This window comes from Rhipicephalus sanguineus, chromosome 2 (genome assembly GCF_013339695.2).
Source record: "Rhipicephalus sanguineus isolate Rsan-2018 chromosome 2, BIME_Rsan_1.4, whole genome shotgun sequence".
In the NCBI taxonomy this organism is placed as follows: domain Eukaryota; kingdom Metazoa; phylum Arthropoda; class Arachnida; order Ixodida; family Ixodidae; genus Rhipicephalus; species Rhipicephalus sanguineus.
In genome coordinates, this window is record NC_051177.1 from 162,261,203 (window position 1) to 162,284,209 (window position 23,007).

The 23,007-nt window shown below is 45.9% G+C and overlaps 1 pseudogene; it reads right to left on the reverse strand.

Moving 5' to 3' along the window:
- Positions 1-19,840: 19,840 nt before the first annotated feature.
- Positions 19,841-20,796, reverse strand: LOC125757397 (protein GVQW3-like; annotated as a pseudogene).
- Between the last annotated feature and the right edge of the window lie 2,211 nt (positions 20,797-23,007).

Consider the following 23,007-nt stretch of genomic DNA (forward strand, 5'->3'; position numbering starts at 1 on the left):
CTGATCCCAGATTTGTAGGTGAAAAGAACTGGCAAATAGCCCTATAACAAATAGACGACTGTTATTTATTATCACGTAACGCACAGTTTGATAAGCACAAATGCCACAGTTGAAATGCACGATCAGGAGGAAAATAATTCAGGTGTTATAATGACGCTGACCTAATGCTTAAACTGCATTGAAGTTGAACTAGGGAGGAGAGCCTGACGCGTATATCATGATACTGTTATAAAATATCTGGTCTTCATTGATAATGACGGGACGACCACATTTTAATATTACCTCGCGGTTGAGGCATCATTACTGTAGTGCATTCTAACTTCAAGTCGCCTCGAATATGCGAATGTTTTTTTGGCTCCATCTTGTAATGAGCGAAGGCGACGCGTTTGGCCTCGATCACCAGAATTGTCAGGTTCTATAAGCAGCCATGCAGTTGAATTATTAGAATGCGCCAGAGCGTGTGTTGCGAGAAGCACCTTTCATGCGACGTCTTCCGCAAAGGTGCATGTTTTCTGGAGTACTCATATAGACGGTATATTGAAAGCTCACAAGGAAGCGCGGAAAAAAAATAAGAACACGAGGCACGTGCAGAGAAAGTACGAAAGAGTGGAAAGCCGTGCTTCCGTTGCTGCGGCACACCTGGCGGATCAAAGCATGCGCTGAGCGTAACCTCCTGGAATGCGTAGAAGAAAGAACAGCGAAGGAAACGAGACGCGCAGAGCGGTGGCCGTATAAAATCGCCTACAAAGCCGTTTTGTGTGAAGAGTACACCGTGTACTGCAAGACGTAACTTCAATTTTTTACGTGAGACTGCTCGATATTGTGAACCGGTACTAAAGCCTATTCCCGTAGCTTCTATTTTAAAAGTACATTTGTGCATGTTTAATAAAGGTTAATTTTGCAAAGATTACGAAATGACCTGTATTTTTAGGTGCACAACTCTGTGAAAATGTGCACCTTTAGTAAACGTTACCGTGCTTAGAGTGTACTGTTACGTCACAGGTTACGGCGAGCGAACACTGGTCGCACGCGTACGAGAAAGGCAGGCCGGACGCGGTCGTAGTCGTTCGATCCCGCTGACGCATCGTTCTCAGCAACAGTCGCAGCGCTCAAGAAGCGATGACATTTCTGGTGCATACAAAATAATGAATAACCAACATGCCTGCAGTGGCACCCTCGTGGATATAAATATTATAAAAGGACATAAGACTGAAGTTTTTGCGCAGTGGTATCACTTATAACGTGCTTCTTCTATATTTTGATAAAACTGTTTCTACATGCAATCTGGGCGAGTCGCGTCAGTAATGGACCCAATGCAGACGGTGTTTCATTTTGTTTATTATTTATTACATTATTTTCAACAAGACTGCTTTTAAAGCTCTAGTATTCTGCAATGCACTGATGCGGCACTGACCTTTGCGGATGTTCTTAAAAAGAAGGCTATGGCTATTTGCATCTGCGCAAATCCTGAAGGCTTGTCTACTATTCTACAAATGCACTTTCCTTCTACTGCGACGGTGTCAATAAACTCTAGTGTCCCATTGCAATCACAGTAATCTGTGAAGTAAAGACGTAAGAATAATTTGTCCGTGATACCGGTTGTATCTTTTTTTCAATTTTTTTTCGTGCGACAAAGCGAGAGCACTGCGGGCCAGCCCCTACTACGTGTTTGGTGATGCAGTGGGAAACGGCAGCAGGTGCGTAATCGATCGCCTGAAAACAGATAAATACGGCACATACAAGTGAACACGAAATATAAAATAGTGCCGCATGCTCCAACACCAATGCAGACACCCCGGTCAACAACTCGGGGAAATATCGGAGTTCGCGAGCCGATATTGAAATATTGAAATTTGCCGTTACTGGCTGATGGAGTTGAAACCCATCCAAATGCCACTGGCACAAGGAAAGTCACTGATATGGAAGAAAAAGCTTACTCCAATATCGACCTCAAAAGTTCAAAATTACAACATTAGTGTGCTTCTGTGCAGTACTGAAAATATTCACACGTGCACATTCTTTGTGTTCTTAAGTACGGTTCGATTATTTTGTTGGCGTTCACTTCTTACAAGTACACTTCATGGAGCTGCAAGATGTGAACGCCAGCTCAATGGGTTCCTCTTCGGAAGAGATCACACGTCAACCAGAATTTTATATTTGCGTGGCAGGGCTAACCAGGGACGGCGATAAAAATTTTAAGAAAAATGCTACGTACAATTATGAGATAGTGCGCAAGCATTCGATATTGCGGCCGCATGAGTCGCCGACATATGCAAGACTAGATTATATTGTCACGTGCGAAAAGAAGATCTCCGGGCAAGAAATACCACGCTGGCACAAAGACTGACGCAGGTCCAACAATATGGCCGAGCCAAAAAAAAAACAACAAAGGCAGAGCGAGAGCACGCGCTGTCCCAAACGGCTTGTTCGTTTGTTTTTGCTCGATGCACGCTCGTGCTCGCCGTAGTCAATCATCCAGGTGGCATTATTCCCCCACTAAAAGAAAAGCATCGCCCCGATGCTCGTGCAAGTGGACACTTCGTAAAAAAATGAGAAGGCCGAGGCACAGCCGCACTAGCGCGTGAAGTACGGCTTCAGTCGTAGAACGTGCACAATAGGTAGTGCTTGCGACGTCGGGGCGACATGGTTCCATCTTTGGCAACCTCATCGTTCACATCACTCATGCGACGCACGACTTTGTACGGTCCAAAGTAGTGACTCATGAGCTTTTCGGACAACCCTTGGCGGCGAACCGGAGTCCATACCCTAACTTGACTCTCCTGGGTGGTATTCGACTTGGCGATGGCGAAGATCATAGCGGCGTGCATCTGCAGTTTGTTGTTGCGTGATGTGGAGTCGTGCCAACTGGCGAGCTTCTTCGGCGTATTGAGTACGCTGCTCAGCTTTAGGTGTAAGCGAAGCGTCGTAGTCGTGTGGCAGCATAGTGTCCAATATTGTTTGGACCTCACGCCCGTAGACCAGACGGAACGGCGTGAATCGTGTTGTTTCCTGGTTGGCAGTGTTGTACGCAAATGTTACGTACGGCAGGACCTGATCCCACGTCTTCTGCTGAACGTCCACATACATGGATAACATGTCGGCGATGGTTTTGTTCAATCGTTCCGTCAAGCCGTTTGTCTGCGGATGATACGCCGTCGTCTTGCGATGAATCGTGTAGCTGAGTTTGAATACGTCATCAATAAGCTTTGCCGTGAAAGCTGTTCCTCTCTTTGTGGTCACGCACGACGGGGCGCCATGACGAAGAACGATCTGGTCGATGAAAAAAGGCCAGGCCTGCGCTGAAACCGCAGCACAGTCACAGCGAAAGCTGGAAGAGCGGCGTTTCTAGAGCCCGATGTAAGCTCTATTGGGGCTACAATACAAGTAAACTAGAAAGGTACCCACTACGCCGTAAATCACAATTTTTGTGAAGTTGGGAAGCACCTACTAAGCCATTATTCGTCATTCTGTGGAGAAACGAGGCACCAGCTACACGTCTGTAAGGCTATGTGCATTTTGTTGACGCGACGAATGATGACGATGAAGAATTATGGCTCAGCCCTTTGTAATGGGTTGGAAGCTTTAAACGGCCCACCAGTTATGTAATTTGCACTGGGTTACGCCCGGTCGCTATTTTCCTCTCCCGTCATGCTGTATAACATACGTTAACGTGGGAGAGAGACGGGGGGGGGGGGCGAAGAACTTTACTGAGACCCCGAGGAAATGGATCATGTGCTTATGGGCTTCCTTGGCAACCAATACAAGTGCACTTGCGAGGAACCCACTACGCTATAAATCATTGTAATTTTTGAGAAGTAGGGCAGCAGGCACTGTGCCATTTTTCGTCATTCTACGGAGAGCCGTGGTACCTGCTAAACGCATATAAGGTATTATGCGCACTTTGTTGATGCTGTGCCTGATGACGACGAAGAATTATGGCAGATCCCTTTGTAATGGGTTGGAAGCATTCAACAACCTACTCGTTGCGCAATTCGCATTGTGTGACGCCTAGTTACAGAATTCGCGTTGTGCGACGCTTGGTGCTTATTTTACTCTTCTAACACGCTATATTGCATATGCTAATGTGTTTCCTTCCCGACATGAAGCCTGTATAGGACCTAGTGATGCAGAACTATCGATGGTACTATCGATACTATCGATAGCTGAGTCACTATCGAACTATCGATGGTAAAAGATACTATCGATCGTGCTATCGATAGTAAGTACTATCGATAGTTTAAAATCAACAGCGCGAACTCATTGCAGAATAAATCTGGTTCCCCGCGCATGTGGTACATAGTGGAGACGGAGGAGCAGGCTGAAGGGCAAGAAAGTCGACATGCTTGCGTTCTTCACCAGAGTGCTTCGCTGAAACATGGTCATAAAGCCAAACTATTAAGCTGTAGCGGAAATAAGCCGTTAAATGGGGTGGAACTGCTAGGCTTCAGTTTTATATTGTGTTTCATGATTGCAAAATAAAAAAAAATATCAAGAACTAAGTTTGTTAATTGTAAGATGTAACTGGTTGCTTTTAAATATTAATTTATTGATGGACATATGCCGCCATTTTCACTGCGCAAATAATTTCTCTCGATAAAAATTTCCTCATAAATTAAGCGAAGCTGATAGTAGGCTATCGCAAATATTTTGGCAATATGATCCAGCCAGCAACAGCCTCGTTATTGGCACCACTATGGATAGTTTGTCACGTGGCTGTGACGGTGAAGAATGCTACAGCAAGACTGGGAAATACGAAGCTCTTCTTTTGGTCGAAGTTGTGCCCACAGAATCAAAACTCGGAATACAGGCGATACAGGCTGCGCACTGATTGCGGCGAGAACAGTCGCCGGCCGTCGAGTAATCTGACAATCGGTGGAAGGCTTCATCTTTTATACATTAGTCATCAAACCTTCCAGTGTTATCGCTATTGCTCGCGCAAGCTTTCGATTAAACTTGAATATTCGCGTCCGGCGCGTAACCTTAAAATGTCAAACAATCGCGAAACTTCCCAAACATTGCGGTGCGGTCTGCGTCAAACGCAGCTAACAGCCTGTGGGTGAAAACCGAATACATCAAAAGAAAGCAATAAACACGCGTGGCAGTAATATCGTTACTAATATTACCAATGGTACTACCGATTCGACTATCGATAGTTTATCGATAGTAGTACTATCGATAGTTTGTTTACACTATCGATAGTTTCAAAGAAACTATCGATACTATCGATAGTCAATTTACCGATAGTTCTACATCACTAATAGGACCTCTTTCCAAAGCAGTTTCCAGCACCGGCATGGCTCAGAGGTTGAATACTGGGCTCCCACGCAGAGGGCCCAGGTTCGAACCTCGTTCCATCCTGGAATTTTTTTCTTATTTCGAGCGATACTGGTTACGGACACCGGCGGCGGCGGCAGAGGCGGCGGCGGCGGCGGACAACTACGGCGCCAAAAACGGCCGGTGAAATGATCTCATGACAGCTTTCGCTGTAAAACTGGGCGACATCGGAAGCTGTAGCTCCTGTACGTTGAGCACATGACGAGCCTCGTCCGTCGTGCTGACCCGGCTATGGCAGAAGATAAGAAGCTGCGTCACTTAATGCGAGGAGTTAAAGAGCAGCTCTTCGCTGGCCTCGTCCGAAGTCCCCCGAAGACTGTGGCGGAGTTTTTAACCGAAGCCACGACCATAGAAAAGGTGCTGCAGCAGCGGTCGGCTGTGTACGACCGCCAGATCAATGTACCTTCACCGATGGGCCAGATTGGAGCTGCCGGCAGTAACATCAATATCGAAGCTCTCTGCGACCTCATCAGATCAGTGGTACGCGACGAGCTACAAAGGATTCACTGCCCGCCTCAACCTCCTGCTGCAGGATCCATCTCCAGCCTCATAAGGAGCGAAGTACAGCAGGCTCTGCAAGTCCCGCTTTCCAACGATGTTACCTCGACCCGGACGGAGTCCCGACGTGCATCGTACGCCGAGGCTGTGAGCCGGTACAATCTTACCCCGCCGCGCTTTGAACACCCTACGCCGCACGATACACTTCCGTCAGTGCAACCGATCCAGCATTTCGAGAATCGGCAGCCGCTCCCTAGGAAATCGGACGTATGGCGCACACCGGACAGGCGGCCGCTGTGCTATCACTGTGGTGAAGCCGGACATGTATACCGCGAATGCCCATATCGCAGCCTTGGACTTCGGGGTTACGCCGTCGACTCACCAAGGCCACGATTTGGTGAAAGATCAAGAGCGATTGAGGAATACCTGTCCCAGCAGCGCATGCCACTGCCGTTGCGGCGGCAATCGCGATCACCGTCTCCAAGACCTTCTCCGGATTTCCGGAACTACCCAGTGGCGGCGCCCGCGCGTTCGCCAAGCCCTAGACGGGAAAATTAAAGACAGCGACCTTCGGGGCGAAGCCGCTGACAATCGACGTGAGCAAAGCCTCCCATCGACGCAAGTACGGACCAGCAGCAATTCGATGGCGACAGCACCTGAACTCGAAAGCCGACTCTCCTTAGGCATACCTGTCGTGCTCGACGGCCGCCACGACGCTAGTGTTTAGTAGACACAGGGGCTGAATATTCCATCATGAGCAGAAAACTTGCGGCGCATCTGAAGAAAGTTGCGACGCCGTGGTACGGAAGACAAATCCGTACAGCCGGCGGATACGTACTCGCCCCTCTCGGGATGTGCACGACCAGAGTTGGCATTCGTGGACGTACTTTCGTCTGCAGTTGCCTTATACTTCGTGAATGCTCCCGAGACCTCATCTTAGGCGTCGACTTTCTACGGGAATACGGTGCTGTTATTGACCTTCGAGAGCGCACCGTCACATTCTAGACAGAAAGAGCAGCAGAGAAACCCGATGACCGTCATCTCAGCACGTTTCGCGTTTCTGCCGACAGCATCACGTTGCCCCCGCGTTCAAGCGTCCTGGTTGATGTCGTGTGTGACGAACTACGTGACGGTGAGGCAGTCGCCGAAGGCAACTTGACCCTTTTGTTTAGCATAGGTATCTGCGCTGCCCGCAGCCTCGTCATGCTTCGCGACAGCCGTGCCACGCTGCTTGTGACGAATTTTAGTAATGATCAGCGGCACCTTTTTCGTCGCACTGCCATCGCTGTCGCCTACCCCATTGAAGACGTCACTGAACGTTTTACGGCTACATCAATGCACAGTGGGCTCCAGTCGACGTCGACAGACGCCTCTTCAGCGCTCGGAAAGGTGGACATCAATTCGAGCCTCTCGGAGCAAGAACGAACGGCGCTGCATGAATTGCTACCTAAATTTCAAGGGTGCTTCGCTTCGTCCTAGAAGGTGCGTCAAACGCCCATTACGAAGCACAGAATTATTACGCACACCGATGCCTCGCCCTTTAAACAGCAAAGGCAGAGCGAGAGCGCGCGCTGTCCCAAACGATTTCTTCGTTTGTTCTTGCTCGATGCGCGCTCGTGCTCGCCGCAGTTCATCATCCAGGTGGCAATATCTGCCGTCGTATAACCAACAAACAACCTTACTAGCAGAAATTAGTTATAGTTTATCCAACACCAGTTGATAATTGTTTCGTTAACCTTAATTTAGCCAATCATCAGCACGCTTTACTGTTTTGATGAGCTTTAATTGCCCATGTACATATTCGGTTACTATCACGTGGTTACAACCTAAAAATAAATATGAGCGTCGCCCGTAAAACTGTCGCTCGCCTGTCTTTCACCTCTTTAAGGGCGTAGTACCGGCTGGTAATTGTTCTAAGTGGGAGTACTTTCTCCCTGCTAATGTAAATACTAGGTATATTGAAAAATAAGACTGTCTTTTTTGACTGAAACATGTAGTACAGATGCCGGGATATTTGATAAATTTTTCGGGACGCTCAACTCTTACACCTACAACCAGTGACACAAGACATCTTTATCAAACGGTAAAATTTAACTATCTTAACACGCTAAGTGCTTCACGTGATGAACATGAATCACTGTAACTGGATGAATCAGCAACGGAAATTCTTTCTGCGTCGCAGATCGATATAGCTGTCGCCGTATTTTATATATTCTTCGATCGTAATTTACTACATTTATAAAGTAAGGCAAAAGCCAAGCTACCAAAACAAGGAATATGCTTACCGTTTCGTTGGGGGACACTATCTTACATTAGGGACGGTTTTTAGGGATACTACGGATACCATGATTAGTAGAGGGAAAGTAGGGAGAATGGGCAAAAACTAAATAAACAACACAAAAAGAGAAGTTACTCTAGCGCAAAACACACATGAGGTGTGGATTTATAAGTTTTTTTTAATTCGGAAAAAGTATTTAAGTCAGTCAGGTAATGCATTAGGCCGATAGAAGCATTCTGCTCGGCTGGTCACGCATCATCTTTGTCAAATGGGGACCCTAAACCATCTCTTGGCATGAATAATAGCCTGTTCGCACGTGTTGGCATGGATAATAGCCATTATCCATGCCAACAGGTGCCTGGAGCGCGTACTTCAACATATTGTATAGCTAGGTTTGTTAGTGTCCAAAAACTCACAGGATCCCTATGCATTCAACTAAGACAACCCGAAGGTGAAAGCGATCATTTTCTTCTCAGTCGATGTGTTGATACTGCCCCGCCACGCTCTCAAAATCTTTTCGTATTTAACGTAATTTCGAACTGTCTCCAGGACCGGAGGCACCTCGGCTGGTTTTGCACTGCCTCCGTGATCGGCCCACCTTTGAACAAGCAAGGTTGTCATGTGATGGTGTCACCACATGACCTCACGTTGTGTGATGACACATTGACGTCACTATGACATCAAGTATTTTGGTCCTGATGCCGTCAAATGGTGATGTCATCACATGGTCATGATTTTTTGCATCACTCCTGTTCCGTCGAGGGGCAAGCCGACGCGGGAGGCCGGCGAATTTTCGCCTTTGATGGGGCATGTAAGCCTTTCGCCTTAATATAATCCTCAGGTAGTACCTTTACTTTAGTTCATCTCACAAGCTGGTCGCAGCACTGTGGAAGCTACGGGGCTGCTTAGCCAATAGGAAGAGCACACCTTTCATGATCCATCCATCCGCGCCGCGTCTTCTGCGAGTGGAGCGAGGGCACGGTAGCAACCAACGCTCTTAGCACTGGGCAACAAGGGTAGCGCCGGAACAAAAAAAAAATCAACAGCAACATGGCAGCACACGTCGACGCTGGTTCCTTGCGCCTCGAAAATATGAAGTCGCCATCGTGAGCTATGTGGCCCATAAGTTCTAAACCGACGCTTGTGTTTGCGTTATATTTCCATCCTGACGCTTCGAGAGCAGTACATTTACGTCTGTTTACTAATCCGGTAATGACTAATCCGGTTACGACTACCAGGTCGGTCTGTGATAAGAAACACAAGGATCAGTTTCTCCCATGCGCTGTTGACGTTGTTTATCGCATTCTCCTCTCGGCCGGCAAATGTTACGTAGGACAGACCGAACGATGCATTAACGACTGGTTGAGGGAACACCTAGATAAAGTGAAAATTGTGTCAGGTGACGGTTTTTTAGCACTTCACTGCAAAACGTGCGCATGTTACCCGGTACTAGAGGATGCAGCCATTCTTTCAATAAGTAAATCGGAGCCTGCAAGACTAATAATAAAGACAGATCACATCCTTTCTGCCGGCGACCACTGTACCAGCAACGTGTCACTCTCATTGTCCAAAAAAGAAATTGAATATTTAGGATACCCTAGTAGTTTAGGTTGGTTACCATGTATAAACTGCTGTCCTCAGGTATGGCGGATAAGATTGAACGCCCATTTCCATGTGCTATCAGTTTTAAACGGAAATATCTTACTACTGTCGCGTGATGTCATGTGTGTATATATGACCGATCCTGAGAATAAAATTTTCGTTGTTGAAAGTTAGCGCTCCTGTTCGTCGCGCACTTCTTTGTCCCGGAGTCCTCCCGCGCTATGCTACTAGCCAGTTAACGATGAACCAACAAGCCCATATTGGCACCCTTGTCGACTTTATCACAGGACGTCATACAATTTTACTTATAAACTACCCTCAAGTCAACAATTAAGAATTGAATTAACAAGGATTTCTTGATTATTCGTTCCGATGCTGGTTTAGAAGCGACGAAGTATTTCCACCTTGAAGTAAAGTTTGCCTGAAAAAACTAAATGGTTTCAGCATTCTTATTGTAAAAGTTTGTATTGGGTAAATAAGGAACCAGTGTAGTTACTTAGAACACTGAACATGTAAACTATATTATGCAGTACGTGTTTGATAATTAGCTGCACATATATGCACGTTATATTGCATTCTCATGCTGTTCTCACGCTAGTCTACTGTCATGCTCATTTGGTCTCTACGTAAGTAAATGACTTCGATAATCTTGTGTTGACTCGCTACTGTTGTACTGTGGGTCACCGTACTCTATTCCTGGATAGTCTTCAGTGCTCGTTCCCGTAGGTAAATTCATTGTACGTTTGCGTTTTTGCGATTGCGTGCTTTGGGCATAAGAATCTTTCTTATTTCCTTTTAGGAGCGGCGAAGCACCTTAGGCTCTCGGCTTGATGGCGTGTGATGTTGTCGTCACGGTCCATCATAAACGGGTATGTGCCACAAAAATTGGGTAAATCCCACTACTCGCCATCGGTCCACTAGAAATGAAGAAGACAACAGTTAGCCAACAAATAGCCGACGGCGTATCAAGACTTAATTGCAATATTTACAGAATTTTCAGGGGTGAAGCACCTTAGAGCCTCGGCTTGTCGGCGTGTCATGTCGTCGTCATGGTCCATCAAAAACGGGTATGAGCTAAATATTGGTTAAATCCCACTACTTCCCACCGCTGCATTTAAAGTGAAGGAGGCAACAGTTAGCCCAACAAATAGCCGACGACGTATCAGTATTTAATTGCATTAATTAGCAGAAATTTGTTAAATTCAGTCTCAAAAATTGGTTTGAAATGCCAAGTTTTCTCCATTAAAGCATACAACGTAGTATTTTGCGGTGTATTACACGAACGGCAGAATGGCTGCTAATGGGCAATTAGAGACAAAAGAAGAAGAAGGAGCATCTTAGGGTGAGGTACAGTTCTACGCAGTTTTCCGACGACGTTAGTGGAGCTGAAACCCACATCCCCACATGCCCTGTGTCAGGCTTGGCGCCACTAGTACCTCATCAAATAAATCTCTCTCAAAACAATGTGGCGAAATACCTCAGTTAGTCGCTCTTCTTCTTCTGTTTCTGATTGTTCATTAGCAGCGGTTTTACTGTGGAAAACACGACCGACGCACACTGCATGATTCGCCCCTCCCCAGGTTACACATCAGTGGAGCTGAAACAACCTTCCATACATGCTTTGCCCGTCCCCAATTTTTAATTATATTTTTTCACTTGAGTAAAAAATTCACGATTTTAGGGTTGCCGACTATGGCTTAGGCTATAGTTTCACTCTTTTTTTTTCACTGAGGACCGCCATTCAGGCGTCACCTGGTGAAGCTAAACACCTCGATACAAATGTCCTCTTATTTTTGCACGTTTTGGTGTAATTCCTCAGACATAATTTTTATTACTAGTACACTTCACTAATGTTATACACAACAATCACCGTGGCTTATGGCAACTTTACACCATCATGAGAAACAAGAGGCTGTCGCCCACGCATGCAGTTTAAGTAGTGATTACAACAAAATTTTATCTGTGTTGGAGGTCACCGATAAAGAATGAGGATAATTTTTCTTCTTCAGTGACAACAACATTGCGTTACGACAAACGTGTGAATGCACCGGAAGCCGCAAAATGCGGGTATGTGTTAGGTAAATGCGACGAAAGGCTTGTGGCTCCATGTAATAATAAAGGGGTGACCATAGAACCTTTCTGTGTCTGGTGTATCCAGGCCGCTCTTTTAGTGCATGTTTCATGTAAGTCTCGAGAATGGAATGTAAGTCGCATGACAGAAAGTTGTAGAACTATTCGGTGATATGCATAACAGACAGCTTAGATTTGAGCTACAGTCATCCTGACGTTAAAGTAAAGAACTTTTCCGTATGCATTGTTTTATCAGAGAATAAATCGCTCGAAAGTCATTACAGGAAGTGTTAAAAGTAAGCTCCTAGTTATTCTTCAGAAATTCAAGTAAAACCTTGCAGATAATCAGGACGTGTCGGTTACATTTCGAAGACCATAAAAAAATGAGAACGCACATAAAAGTTCGATCCCAGAAAAGGCGATGCAGATGAAACAAAAACGCACAAAAACACTTTCGACAAATATCTCGAAGCGCTATAGAATGCAGGACATGAAACAATTCGGACGGAAGTGGAGCCCTCGGAAGTGCGGGTCGTTTAGCCGGCAACAGCGCGCAAAACAAACATTTCAACAACGCACCAAATGAGCACACCACGCTAGCGGCAGTCTCTATTGATAAACATTAGTGTTTTCGTGTCGTTTATTTCATTTGCTTCTCTTTATTTCTCTTACGTCCTTGTTTTACGACCGCCATGCTCGCTTCGGTGATGTCGTGGCAGTGCTTCCATAAAGTTTCATCACATCGACGTAGGGAGGCGCGTAAAATCTCCGGTAGGAAACAAAGAAGCGTGAAGAGAGTCATTTGCAACGGTGGCTCCTCTTCACTCTTGCTCTTGGCTACGACAACGTTCGCTAGTCTTTTTTTTTCGGTGTCTTCTTCCTTTTCTTTCCGTTGGTTGCTTCAGCGGTACATTTTGGCGGGACCGTGAATACGGTTTCACTTTTTGAGTGCACAAACAAACAAGGACGAAAAGCGACGCGTCCTTGTTCATTTGTGCGCTCAAAAAGTGAAACGTGAATTACCAAGATGCCCAAGCATACGCTCTTTCACGTGAATACAGCTCGGGTAATACACTTTTTTAGTCAGATCAAGCTTCCCGAAAGCACAAGTATACCTCAGCGTCAGGCTACTGTTAGCATCTTGCAGGAATAGGCACGGAACTTTTACCGCACATCGGAAAGGTGGCGAAATACGCAGTGGTATGATGGGTATTCATCACTTCATTTACTGTAACTAAGTTCGAGAGATGACCTTCAGAACACTATAAACAGCGTATTTTGGTTACATATAGTGCGCTACCTATAGCTCGATTGTGTCATCCCAGGTTCACCTTCAATGGTCATTAGGATTACAGAAAAGTGAGACAATATGCCAACATGCGCACTCTGGCACTTTCAGATGGGGACGCTCTAGTAACGCGATAAGAAGCTTGATATCTCGCCAAATCTCCGTCGCGCCCACCCAATTTTCATCCATCCGCTAGCTATGCTATGCGCTGTGCCGCTGCTATAGCAGGGCCAAGCCACAGTGGTTATAGCGCCCGGTGCATTTGCTTGTAGTAGACACCCTTAGAATAGTGGGATCAGAATGCAACGCACTAGCATCGTGCTAATTAAAGAGGTCCTGCAGCAAGTTGTGCATTTTTGTTCATGTACCCATGCTTATTCAGGTCGAGGCACATAATAACTAATTAGCCACTTATCCTATGTCAAGCTAAGTAAACGTATTAGACGGCGCCTGCATGCGCGTTCACAATAGGATGAGTTGGAAGAAATTTAAAGTTTGAACTCATGGTTTGCACTAGAGAGCGGTAGAAACTGCTCAATGATTAATGCAGTCCTAATGAAGAAATCCAGCGAGTATGGCGAGGGAACTTTGAAAGCCAATTGTGCAAACTAAACGCGGGAACTTGTATTGTTTTCCGAAAAAAAAAAAAACTACTATAGCAATTACGAACTGCGGCGATTGTTATCTCTGAAGATAGCAGTTAAAGATGTTGGTCCGCCTTAAGAGTTCACCATACAAGATTTGATATTTGTTTTCTTCCGTGGGCTTTTCATTCACTTCTTTTCCGATCAATACAACTTCAGGCCCAATTTATCATTTTCTGCAATTGCGAAACGCGCATTATCAACGCTCTTGCCTGTCATACAGTCACAATAATGCACACAATAATATTGTTTCAATCACGCTCGGCATAGAATAGGCACAACTCCGTTTTATAAGGCCCCTAAGCAGGCATTGTACCGTGTATAGCATTTCAGAGAAGTCAGGACACATGTTGCTTCGAAACATTGGGAGGGTATTCCCGGTCACACAGCGCAATACTTAAAATACGTGTGCAATCTTCCTCATTAGTATTACTGAAATTCGCTCATTCATTTCGAGCAATGGCCTTGTCATGAGTGAGTGTAAGACCAGTAAGACGGTGCGGTGTACTCGGTGCTTTGTTGTGGTGTCGCGAGTGCTGCAAACGCGGTGGTGTGACATGACAGAGGGACCACACAACAGACACGTGCGGCGCGTAGGTCGACGTCGGCGGGGAATGGCACGTGTGAGCGGACGAGGGATATCGGACGGGAACATGGTGGCACGGCAGACTAGAGAGGAAGACGACGATGGGCTCGAATGCGAGCAGTCGGACTCGCAGAGCCCGGAAGGACACGCTCGTGTCAGGGTTCGCGTCATCGAGTTGTGGACTCGAACACGAAGGGCCCGACAGCGTCAAAGGCTCTCCAGACGTCCTCGGAAACGGGCGTTCGTGGGTACGAGGCGTTCCCACTGTCCGACCAGCTGGTTCCGGTTCGTGTGGAGCAGACTTCGCCGTCCCGGTTGGGGGAGTGGGTTCCTGCTGCCGGTTGCCTGCCACGGGACGAGCCCCAGTGCCTACCACCAACCTCCATGCTGCGTACGTGGGCCGGGAGGTCGTCGGCATCCTGTGCCTGAGGGTGCGGCCTTCTACGATCTCTGCTACGACTTGACTCCTCGTCCGCCCTACGAGAACCCTCGCCGCCAACGCAAGCACCTAGCAACGAAACCGCCGCTCACGTCCACTCAAGCGTCGCTCTAACCGGTGACTGTTTTCGTTTTTGGAACGTTCTACGGAACTTTGATAAGTCTTAGTTCACCGGTCGCTATAGCGTTAACGTAGGCTGAGCTTGACTCTATTCGTTACAGTTGCTTGTATTTTTTCCCTTGTCTTTTTCGTGAGTGATAAAATTATTTTTGTTGTGTGTGCACTAAAAAAATGGCTCCTTCCTTTCCCAGTCAGAGGCCTTGCCTCAATTGAAAGAAACCACGACACTAAACCTGCATCATCATCATCATCATCATCATCAGCCTGTCTACGCCCACTGCAGGGCATAGGCCTCTCCCATGTTCCGCCAATCAACCCGGTCCTGTGCTTTCTGCTGCCACGTTATACCTACAAACTTAATAATCCCATCTACCCACCTAAATTTCTGTCTCCCCCTCACGCGTTTGCCATCTCTTGGAATCCAGTCAGTTACCCTTAATGACCACCGGTTATCCTGCATAAACCTGCATAACAGGCCTCAATGCAGAGGGAAACACTTGAGGTACGGTTCCGCAAATCAATCGACCTGACGACAAGCAGGCTTACGCAACTAACAACACTTCTCGATTTTTCAGCGACATACTTTGAGGCAAAGTGTGCTAGACGAAAATTGTGTGCTAGACGAAGACGGAAGAAGATTAGAAGCTGGGGGGAAACATGCTATGTGGCTTCTACTCGCAATATTTGGCACATTATAGTTTTGCAGTCGCTAAAAAACGCCGAACTACCCCATCAAACGGAACCATAGGCTTGCTGTGATCACGAGGTTCGCCACCTCTGTAAAGCTTTGACACGCTGGCTGCCACACATTGTAAGAACGTAAATTTGATGTGTCGAGCGCTTTTGTCTTTTATTTATTTACGCATTCAGTTATGCACTCATTCAATGCTTAAGAACAAGGAAGGGGTGAGTGTAATAAATGTTTATACTCTGCTATATTATAGTGTAGTATAGCACAGCATGAACATTTATTACACTCTGAAATATTAGCACATACGTATTACGTATTAGACGTATACGCTTTAGGTATTAGTACTTAGTTGTAAAAGCCTTCTATGAACACACTGATGAATCGAAGCGATTGATACAAAATTCAAGGGTACGCAATGCCCCGAAATACAGTAATATTACATTTATAAAACGAGGAAGACAAATTAACAGACAACACAAAATGCATGCTCGCGAAAGCAACGGCTCATGAAATAATATATTTATTGAGTTCAAACATCAAGAAAGTGTTTCCAAGAGTGAACAATACGAGGTCTGTTAGAAAAGTATCCGACCTTTGGTGGAAGAAAAAAAAAAGACTGGCATAATTGGAGCGTTGGAAACCTAATCCCCCTCAAAGTAGTCCCCTTGGGACTCAACACACTTCTTCCAGCGGTGCTGCCATTGTTGGGAGCATTCTGAGAAGGCCTCTTTCGGAATGGAGTTTAGCTCAGCTGTCGTTGCAGCCATAATGTCCTCCCTTGTCTGAAATCGCTCCCCTTTCAATGTCCTCATGAGTTTGGGAAACAGCCAGAAGTCGCAGAGGGCCATATCAGGAGAGTAAGGAGCCTGTTGAACTACAGGAGTCTGACTTTTTCGCCAAAAAGTCTGAACCAAGTGTGAGGAATGTGCAGGAGCATTGTCGTGATGGATGCGCCAGTTTCCTGTTGACCACAACTCAGGTCTCTTGCGCCGCACAGCATCACGACAATGCTCCTGCACATTCCTCACACTTGGTTCAGACTTTTTGGCGAAAAAGTCAGACTCCTGTAGTTCAACAGGCTCCTTACTCTCCTGATATGGCCCTCTGCGACTTCTGGCTGTTTCCCAAACTCATGAGGACATTGAAAGGAGAGTAAGGAGCCTGTTGAACTACAGGAGTCTGACTTTTTCGCCAAAAAGTCTGAACCAAGTGTGAGGAATGTGCAGGAGCATTGTGATGGATGCGCCAGTTTCCTGTTGACCACAACTCAGGTCTCTTGCGCCGCACAGCATCACGCAGGCGACGCAGGACATCCCTGTAGTACTCTTTGGTGATTGTTTGAACCTGTGGTGCGTACTCGCGGTGTACTACACCGCGGGAGTCAAAGAAAGCACTCAGCATCACTTCGACGTTGCTGCGCACTTGGCGCATAGGCGTATCTACCGGGGGGGGGGGTGAGGCAAAGGGGCTCCAGCTCCCCCACTGAGAAATGTTAGGGGGACGAGCCCCCCCACGTTCGACAGTGGTCGTTGTCGGCGGCAGACTGGGAAACTAAAAAGTTAGGCAAAGTTTTACTTGAACGCAGCAATAACGTAATTATGTAATAAAATTTGTCCGACGATTCAGCTGTGACGACTGTCCTTCATGCACTGTAGCCTCTCTCTGGTGCGGGCTGCCTATTCCACGCTTTCGCGTCTTGCGCTCAAGCATTGCAGTGGAGGCTATCGCTCAGCTGGGTCTCTATAGCATTACAGCAATCTGTCATGATTTTATTTTGTTCTGCCTGGCCTGAAATTAACGTAATCGGTGAAGCAAATACGGGCGGGAACTAGCAAACTTTTTATAGCCCTATAAAAAATAAATTGTAATGTAACGCGAAGAACGCAAAGCAGCTCGAAATTGCCAGCGCATCGCTCGAGCCCAAAGGACGCACGAAAAGAACGCACAGAGGACGAGCGCGAACTTATGCGTCACACCTCGACACTTGAAGCGCACTGCTCAAACATAAAGCGGGACGCACGAAACAAACGAACAGGTACACACAAGACAAGCGCGAACTAATTGTCACAGTTGTTACTTATTTCTGTTTGAGCAGCGCGCTCCTTTCGCAAACGCGGCCGCTGCAGCGAGCGAAGCGAAGCACCCCACCGGCCGCCCCTTCTTTCCTTGAGATAAGCGCACGAAAGCGACGACGCCCTGTAGAGCGAAGAGCAACGGCGTTCGCAGGGGCGGGGCGACGATTTTTAAAGCGCGCAACACGCGCGCGCGTCGCGCCATCTATGTGGCCACTAAGAAAGCATGCCGAATTACATGGTGTATATAAATAGCTCGCCGTTAGCAGGCTGAGAGACGGTGCTGTTGTGGCCTAACGTCTAACGCGGCGGGCTGCAAAGCGAGAGGTCGCCCGTTCAATTCCGCGCTTTGGAAAGAATTTCTTAATTATTTTTTTTTGTGGCCTTTCTATATATATATACATACTTATACATATACGGTGAATGACGGCGACGGACATTTTCCAGCCGAGACTCTCCATATAATGCTATCGCAATAATACTCTCTTTTTTCAAGAAATTTAGTTTCTTTGAAAGCGATTAGCATCACCACTGCTCCATATCCAAGCTGCTGCGAGTTGATGAGTGTGCAGAAGTGTGGATTATTTTAGTTGTGCCTAGCCAGGAGAGCTAAAAAAAAGATTCCCACTTTAGTCTCCAATTAGCCTCCTTCACTTTGCTTATCATATGCTAGCATGCAGCGATCGCTGCGGCTTTTAACAAGGCTGTGGAGTCGAGCACATTGAGAAGCCCAGATTTCAAGTTCGCTCCGTTACTTGATATACTTAACCGGGGAGATGATCAGCGTCCACGGTTTTCTGGACTAAGAAGGATGCCCACCTGCAAAGGATTGTACCTGTTCCTAATAATGTTTATTTCTCTCTCTACCTCTCTGTCAGCAACGATGAGTTCACAGAAGGTTGTATATGCGCAAGAACAGCTCAACATCGTTGTACTACAACAGAAAGTGTGTATTGGACACACATCAATCCATCTCACTCGCTGCTATAAGTTGCCGCTGCGAGTGAGATTGGCAGGCAGCCTTCTTGAATTACGTTCAGAAGGAGGCACTGTCTGGCTATTCCGAAAAAAAAAATATTGTTCAGCACAGTTAATGCGCTACTTATTCTGCAGACTATATTTACCGCCGCGAGTTCTTGCACACTTCTAACATCGCCTAACAAGCAGGCGATCTTAAGGCACACCGAAAATATTTGACGAATAGCAAAGAACCAATGACCGCCGTATTGAAAATCGTCAATATACGCCGTATTTAAGATAGTTTATTATTATTTCATCTTTACGCAGTCATGCGTAAGTGATAATTACGCGGCAGATTACTTGCGCGTCATTTGTTGCGCCGTGTTACGAGCAGGTGCTGTGAGCATGACCCAGAAAATTTCGACCAGTCGTTAACAGCTGACGACCGATACGGAAGGAGACAATGCGGGGTAGTTTAACGTTATAATCGCCCACATTCTTTTTAAATTTAGGCTTACAGAGTCTGCGTAGGTTATTTACTTGAAGGAGCCGAAGGGTGGGAATAAAGCGCCACTTCACAGCTTTCTTGTCCACCCCCCAACCAAACTGGGAAAAGTAGGAGGGCAAGGAACGACACCTAGCGTATAAATTCGTTGTCATTTATAATCTTATAAATATACACAACCAACTCAATGTGGTTTCCTTAAGTATTAATCGACTGAACTTTGTCTTTTCCTTAAGAAAGACTTTATTATATTAGAGGGCTATAACAGTAAAGAAATTGGCACTCGGCTTATCCTGAAGACTTCTGCGAAGTACCTTTCTTTGTCAGCCACATGTTTTGCTTAGTAAGTGAGAATTTAAGTTACTGGAGTCATAGCAGGTTCTTCATACTCATCGTATTTACAACGCAAAACTGAGAATGTGAAGTGTGCAGGTGGAATGCTCAGATGAAGAACAGGTTAAATGTGGCTATGCTTTTTTTGAAATTGACGGTATTATTTCCAAAAGGTTATTAAACACTGCTGTTTGTCGCGATATAGAATGGCCCAGCCTGCACCATGTTTGTGTAGATTCTTCCTTAATTTAAAACAAACAGTTTTGAAACGTAAATCATCTTTATAAATATAAACCAAATCGCGTCAAATTCTGAGAAAATATAGTTCTCTCTCTCTCTCTCTCTCTCTCTATATATATATATATATATATATATATATATATATATATATATATATATATATATATATATATACACGGCTCACAGAGTGAGTAACGCCAGCCCCTGCACTCGCGAACAAGTTGATACGCCACTGACTTGGCGGGCCTTCTTTGGTCTTGGTGACGCGGACCCCTGTGACGACTGGGATTTCGTTTCCGGGTCGTACCCGTACACCCAAGACTCGTCACCAGTGATAATGGTGTTCATGAAGTCAGGGTCACTGCTTGTGAAATCCAGCATGTCCTGTGAGACTTCAACACGAAGTTGCTTTTGCTCCACCGTGAGCAGTTTCGGCACGAATTTCGCCGCAACTCTCTTCATGGCCAAATCTTCGGTCATAATGGAATGTGCAGAGAAAGTGCTGATGCCCACCTCTTCCGCAATTTCCCGGATAGTCACACGATGTTCCCGCATCACCACAGCGTTCACTTCGGCCATGACCTGGTCATTTCGGCATGTTGATGGCCGACCGGAGCGCTCTCCACCGATGTGCGGCCGTCTTTAAACCGGTTGTACCACTCCATAATCTGTGTGCGGCTCATAGCATCGTCACCAAACGCCGTCTTGATCTTCCCAATGGTTTCCACTTGGCTGTCGCCCAGTTTCTGGCAAAATTTGATGCAGTATCGCTGCACCAGTCGCTCCGTCACTTTCTTTGCAATGAAAAAGCGACGAGAGCACTGCGCACGACCTCACTCAAACGCTGCGTCCCAGCGACTGACGCTAGTGGCAGGCGGGAAAAAATTCACGCATGCGCACGAAGGTTCAAGGTCGGCTGATGCAAGCGCGCTTGTTTCAAACCCATCAGGTGCTCGCAAAAAAAAGGTCGGATACTTTTCTAACAGACGGTATGTATTAATCGAATTTATCACATCACTATTTAACGTATTACTTAGCATTGAAAACAACAAAGAAAGCACTATACTCGGATACATCTTAACCCATATATGCCCAGTGCCCTACATATTGGACGCTACTTTGATGCACTCTAACATCGCTATTTCCTTAGCTGATGACTAGCGCCACATACAGCACATCAAGCAGGCCTCATTCTCAACGTGCGCAAGCCTAGACGTTGCTTGCTTTTCATGCTGCCACGTGCCGACCGCTTTCTCCGGGCAAACGAGTGCTTTGTATGAAATATGTCATGGAGAGGAAGAAGTAGAATGTCGGTGTGCACGTGAAATGTTTCAAGGCTTGCCACAGCCACACATAGCACCCCTAATGCCCTGTGTCCTCTATGTATAGGACGGCTTGAAAAACAGTGTTGCGTTTACCTGGCAGTAAATCAAGAACTTGTGCTTTCTTTTGAAAGTAGAAGTACACTTTGTGTGAAAAAAAATTGTTTAGTCATTTTTTCTGAGTTTGTACATATATGGGTTAAGAAGACTGCAGAGGTCCCGCCCAGACGACCGAAGCGCAGTAGCCCATTGCTCCTGCGACTAAAGAAATAGTGCCACTCATGCACTTGGCAATGTTCTCCGAAGGTGGGGTCACCGGTCTTCCGGCTCATGAAATCAGTCTGGAGTGCGCACCCGTTGGTGCAGGCTTGTGGGCATCCGCCTTTGAGGAGAAATTGCCGCGGATTTCTGAAGTTGTATCCGACTATAGCAACTTGTGAGGGATGTTTTTTTTGTTTACTGCTTAACTCATCATTACTTTCTTTTTTCGTGGTATCGAGCTTACTACCCCACTTCTAGCAAGATGAATTGTCAGAGCAATGTGAAGTCGGTTCAAAAGGCGGGAGTCTTGTGCCTGCCGGACATTTTCCAAAAAGCTTTGCGCGCGTGCTTCTACATGCCCACTTTCAATCATCGCTTGATTGAACCATAGATTAGACGTGTTATAGATTCACTTCCTTGAAGTGTTAGAGCGCGTGTTTTTGCTCAAGCTACTCACCTTTAGGCATATATATATATATATATATATATATATATATATATATATATATATATATATATATATATATATATATATATATATATTCATATATATTACTTTCTTCACATTTATATTCTAGATACTACAAATAACACCCCGTATAATTTCCTTGGCGTTATTGTCTGTTAATTCTCATTAATATTGTGTCTAACAAAGAAAACGAGCCCTTAAGAGTCATCTTCCTTCCTTCATTCATAGCAAGGGCCTCGTTCTGGCAGACTTGATGCCTTCATGTAGTATGCGAGAGATTATTGGTCAGCTGCCAGCTCGTAAAAAGATCACGTGCTACGTGACGCCAGAAAGGCAGAAAAAGAGTGTTCCACACTCACCGCCATGGCTGCAAATGGCGCTGACTAACACTCTCAGGTTTAAATGCACATATATACCCCACCATGTGGACGGGAGGATGACCGCCGCCGTAGCTCAGTGGTAGAGCATCGGACGCGTTATTCGAAGATCGCAGGTTCGGTCCCTGCCGGCGGCAAGTTATCTTTTCGTCCACTTTACTTTCTTTACATTTATATTCTAGATACTACAGATAACACCCCCTATACTTTCCTTGGCGTTATTGCCTGTTAATTCTCAGTAATATTGTCTCTAACAAAGAAAACGAGCCCTTAAGAGTCATCTTCTTTCCTTTATATATATATATATATATATAAGGAATGAAGAAAGAAACTGCGACTTTCGTTGGTTCGGCACTATATTTTCACTAGCGTTTCATCCCGGCCGCGGCGGCTGCATTTTCGATGAAGGCGAAAATGTTTGAGGCCCGTGTACTTAGATTTAGGTGCACGTTAAAGAACCCCAGGTAGTCGAAATTTCCGGAGCTCTTCACTACGGCGTCTCTCATAATCATATCTTGGTTTTGGGACGTTAAACCCCAGATATTATTATCAATAGCGTTTCGTCTGGTGGACCAGACTTTGTCAAAGTAATAAGTACATCGCGGTGGGTCTCCTTATAAACACGCTTAAAGTGGACCGCTAGCTTATGTGACCGCTATCTTATGTTGTTGTTCTTGCTATCGATAAGTTCTTTGAAACTATCTACTTTAAGCGTGTTTATAAGGAAACCCACCGCGATGTACTTGTCACTTTGACAAAGTGTGGTCCACCAGACGAAACGTTAGAGAAAATATACAGTGCCGCACCAACGAAAGTCGTAGTTTCATTCTTCATTCCTTATTCTATCGGGGTCCGCGTGATTCTTTTCCCACTATATATATATATATATATATATATATATATATATATATATATATA